This window comes from Schistocerca serialis, chromosome 3 (assembly GCF_023864345.2).
Source record: "Schistocerca serialis cubense isolate TAMUIC-IGC-003099 chromosome 3, iqSchSeri2.2, whole genome shotgun sequence".
In the NCBI taxonomy this organism is placed as follows: domain Eukaryota; kingdom Metazoa; phylum Arthropoda; class Insecta; order Orthoptera; family Acrididae; genus Schistocerca; species Schistocerca serialis.
In genome coordinates this window covers 592,743,750-592,749,206 of record NC_064640.1, presented here as the reverse complement: position 1 = coordinate 592,749,206, position 5,457 = coordinate 592,743,750, and positions in this window count along the sequence as shown.

Genomic DNA, 5,457 nt, shown 5'->3' with positions numbered 1-5,457 from the left:
AGGAACCATCCCGGCATTTGCCTGAAACGATTTAGGGAAATCACGGAAAACCTAAATCAGGATGGCCGGAGACGGGATGAAACCGTCGACCTCCCGAATGCGAGTCCAGTGTGCTAACTACTGCGCCACCTCGCTCGGTGCAGAGCATGTTTGTCACATATTGTTAGCTATAATGACAGATTCCATACCACCACTTGTAACCACAGACAAACGAAATTAATTTTTTTTAAATAAACTTCAATTGAGGTAGCTCTTACACTTTACTTCTGAACGAATTTTTCTGTAGTTATATGAGATTGTTCCATTATCTTTTGTGTCACTGAAAATTGCGGTATATAATCATGACATATGGGTTTTATGTCGGAGACTGAAAACTGTGAGAATAAATGGACAACTTTCAGGGACATTCTAACATACGCCTTACATACGTATGTGCCTAGCACAATTGCGACCTTCGACAGCCGCCTCAGAAAACTCTACTGGAAGCAAAGCGTTTCATCACAGGTCTCAACGTAGCCACGGCCTCCTAGACAAACAACGCTAAAATTAGTATAAGGAGAGCCACGCTTAAAGCGTATAACAATTTCGAAAGTAAGAGTCTGACAGAAAATCCTAAGAAGTTTTAGTCTGATGGTCTGATGCTAAATCAGTTAACATATTAAAGCCGTCTGCCCAGACAGTCTGTGGCTATAATGGCATCGAAACGAAGGATGACAGATAGGAAACCGATATACCAAATTCCTTCTTCTAAAATCCTTTCACTGAGGACGACCGTACTGTGCTTCCTCCTTTCAGTCGTCGCACGAATGTGACAATAACAGATACTGAAGTAAGTGACCGTGGAATACAACGTCTGCTAAAATCGCTCGACAAAGAAAAGGCGACTGCGACTGGGCCTGACGGATATGTGGACGATCATTAATTGGATATGCGTAACAACGCGCTCCTCTCATGTCAGCAGTGTACCGTAGGATGTAGTAAGAACGATCCTTCTTTTCAAAAAGAATCTTCAAGCAGACGCCCAAAATTATAGGCTTTTATCGCTGACGTCAGTATGTTGTGGAATTTTGGAACAAGCTACGTGCTCGCGTATTGACCTATTCCCGGAGACGGAAAAACTTCTCTGTAAGAATCAACTAGGAATCTTCCTCTGTTCGTCAAGGACTCCCAAAAGGCATTAGCTACCGGCGCCAAAGTGGATGCCGTGTTTCTTAATTCACAGATGTTCGCTGTAGTCCCGCGCTTTTGTCTGATGAATAAAACACTGGTGTACTGAATATCAGACCAGCTTTGTGATTGTACTGAACAGTTCCTAGAAAACAAAACACGGATTCTTAACGGAAAGAAATTTTCAGACTTATAAGAAACTACAGAAGTATCTCAAAGGGGTGCTGGAGGAGCATTAATTTTCACAATATATATAAACGATCTAGCGTATGACGTTAGAAGATTCATGGTGTGGTTCGCGGATGATGCTGTTATATTCAGAGAACTCACAAAGCTAGAGAACTGTAGCGAAATGAAGGATAGTTTGCAGCTGATAGATGGTTGGTACATGGACTGGCAGTTGACCTTTAAAATAAACAAATGTAACGCATTGGGCATGATAGACGTGCGCAACACAATAAAATCAATTAAATATCTGGGAATAAGCGTACGAAGCGGTTTAAAGTGGCACGTACATATACGTAGTACCGATCGTTGGAAGGTAGATACCGGACTGAAATTCGTTTTAAGAATCGTCAGAACTGTAGGCGGTAGCTTACGAAACCTTCTTTCGACCTATGCTTAAGTATGACTCCTCTGCCCAGGGCCTGTACCTAGAGAAAATCCAAAGAAGAGTAGCGTTTTCGTCGGTGGTTGATTTAATAAGCGCGAAAGCGCCACGCAGTTGCTCACCCGAACCTCAGTGACAGACGCTACAAGGAACGAGTTGTACCTCATGGTGTAGTTTACTATTATACTTTCAGGATCGTATACTCCTAGAAACTGTAGTCATTATAGTGCTTCTTTCTGCGTATACCTCGACGAGAGACATGAAGATAAAAATAAAGAGATTCAAGCTCATACGGAGTCTTAGCAACAATCATTCATCCCGTGGATCATTTGCGAATGGAACAGAAAGGAGGGACACGACAGCAGCACAAAAAGTGCCCCCCGCCACGTAGTATTTGTTGGCTATCACAGTCTTCATGCGGAATATATGTAGATGCAGATTTTCACTCCCAAAAGCATTTACATCTATGTCTATTCAGCAATCGAACAGACAGTATGTGGCAGAGAGTTCTTGTTCCAGTCGGGAAACGAGTGTTGAAACGGCAACTGTCGATGCCCAATTTATAGCCCGAGTGTCTCTAATTTGTCTTAACTAATAATTACTCAAGATGTAACCTGCTGGAAGTAATTTTTTACTCGACTTGTGCTGGCGTGGGGACTCTCATGTCTGTTGTAACGTAACATATTGGATTAGGCATTTCTGTGAGGCTCTCACACCTCATAAAAACCGCTGTGGTCATAGGTCCTCATTGCAGCTTCTATACTTCTTCCGTTTACCCAACTCTGTAGGGTAACAGACGGGCGAAAAATGCTCTAAATACTCAAGAATCCATCGAACGACGCCTTTTGTGGCTGATCCGATTGGCTGACAATTGCACTTTTTTGATATCATTCCGATATTCCCCCATTTGCATCTGTCTTTCTAAAGATGAAGTTGACACAATCTGATCAAAAGTATCCTGACACCTATTAACATTAATATGGGGTGTCTCGAGCCTTAGCCTTTATGATGGCTTGAACTCTGCTGGGTGCAGTTTCATTGATGTGTCTGAAGGTCTGTGGAGGCATGGAACGCAATTGACCCTACAACTCACCGCCAAGGGGTTCCATTGGTTTCAGGTTGGTATCATATCGGTCCATTCCAGGAATATTACTGTCCACGAATCTTTATCGCACGGATGTTATTTCAAAACATGATACATTGTCTTGCTGATGCAAACAATCATTGTGTCTGGACTCTTCTTCTGCTGTAAGCGGTACACAAACATATAAAATGCGTTGATATCTTTCCACATTCAGCGTTTTCTTAAGCGCAGTAAGGGGATCACAACCCAACTACGGAAAACATCCCATTACCACATTATCACATCAGCAGCCTAGCAGGGCAGCTTCACTTCGGGCGACGCATCACTTCCGGTGAGCACACTATCTCGAAAGGCTGTCAGAAAAGTAATAGGATCTTGGTAGTCTGCAGTCATATTATCAATACAGGCTTGTGATACGATAACACCATAACTGATAAGCAGTAGAACAGCACTGTTGATTCTGGGCGAGATAGCGATCTTATCACATCTAGTGTCAGATTGCACATTTGATATCTTTGGTGCCCCCACTTTGCCCCTCCCTCTGGGAAACTACCAGGAATTGATCAAGGTCACCCAAGGGAACCTTTCACACATGTTAGGCAATTGTACAAGATATATTCAAGGTCATTATGTAATTTGATACCAGTCATGTGATCCAACCCATACACCTTATGCAAGTTGACCTAACAGCGGTCATGCTATATAAAACACGTAGAAAACCGCTCCCTACCACTCTCAGCCAATGACGGCACAATAATATGGCGAAAACTAATGGACAAATAAGATTCTAACTCTCCCTCCTAACCCCCCCCCCCCCCCCCCCCGTTATTATCCTTTATAACAAGCCCAGCTGTTTAGGCCTCTTTATTTGTGTTCTGAGCATTGTGGAGTAGAATTCAGGTCTTAATTCTGTAGTGGCAGGTTGAGGAAATAATAACAATGATATAACAAATTAACTTTATGGTTTCTTGTTAACACTTTCTCTTTTGGCGGTACAGGTTTTTTAAAATAAATTTTTGTTATGTATTAAGAATTTATCTTTTATTAACTAGCTGTTAGTTTCTGACGACATATCACACAGGGCGTTTATTTATTTTTTTTTAAAGTGCACATTTCGTTATGTACACTATTTCCATAGTTAATTTTTTTGCAATGTTTTGACGTATTTACAAACGTATTTTGTTTTTTACATATATACACATTCGTCTTATATCCAAACCTATCTTTTTCTTATGACTTAGGACTATCAAATACATTTATTTACACTACAGTTAGTATAGAGAAGAGGAACTTACATGCCACGTTTCCCACTTAATTTGTACGTACGCTTGTAACTATTTTATACATTATTTTTACTTTCTTTCTGATTGATTTTTGGAAATTTGTGGTAAGGACTAAGGGACCAAACTGCTGAGGTCATCGGTTCCTAGGCTTACGCACTACTTAATCTCACTTAAATTAACTTACGCTAAGGACAACACACACACCCATGCCCGAGGGAGGACTCGAACCTCCGACGTAGGGAGCCGCGCGAACCGTGATAAGACGCCCTAGACAGCACGGGTACCCCACATGGCTGATTGATCCCATCAGCATAGTACTATGCGCCAGAGCCATACGCCGAACACAATGGTCCCTCTCGGTAGTGCCACGTGGCTGTCCGGGGCTCGGTCTTCTTGCGACCATACACTTTCATGACCACCGCTGCCAGTAATCATCTACAATGGCTACATTCCTGGCAAGTCTTTCTACAGTATCGCAGAAAGAACGTCCAGCATTTCGTAGCCCTGTAACACGACATAGTTCAAACTCAGTGAGGGCCTGATAATGGATTCCTTGTCGCCTTACAGGCATCTTCGACTAACATCAACTCACCACCCTCAATCTCAAAGGTAACCAACGCTTACGACCGGTACAACATGAATTTAACGCAAACTTGATTCGCGTCCTCATATGCGTCTGGCGTGAAATTTGTATAGACGTATTTGACACGCAGAAACACACCTAAAAACTTTCGTTTATGTCGCACAGCTCCATGATGTTGCAATGTTTACATCCGTCATTGTACATATACAATGTTCTTACAAGTACACGAAGTGTGCAGACGCCTGCACACAATATATACGAACAGCTACCTAGTTTCAACTACTTCTGAGGGTCATACAATTACCCACATTCCACAAACGTACACCATTATAACAGGAGAATTTTTAGTACTTTTGGCAGGGCAGCGAGTAAGAAAGCATAGTATAGTCTCGTACAATAACTTTATTAACCTTTGTATATATTAAGCACACAGAAAACAGCTCCTTCCTTATTTTTATTTAGTGTGGTTTTAATAACAAGTAACTTAATTTTTAATTAATAGTTTAAATCTACATCTGACTCAGCCACTACCTTTTTGAGCAGTAATATGACAAATACAAAAAGGAATCGTCTCGAATTTTGGTATACATATAATTTCCTTCCTGTAAAATATTCGTTTTATGGTTTTAACAATTATCTCTTCCTCCCTGCAATTCTTCTAGACGAAAGCATTCGACGATTTTATTCTCGCGCCTTATCTCTTGCATAACACCAGTGTTAAAACCTTCCA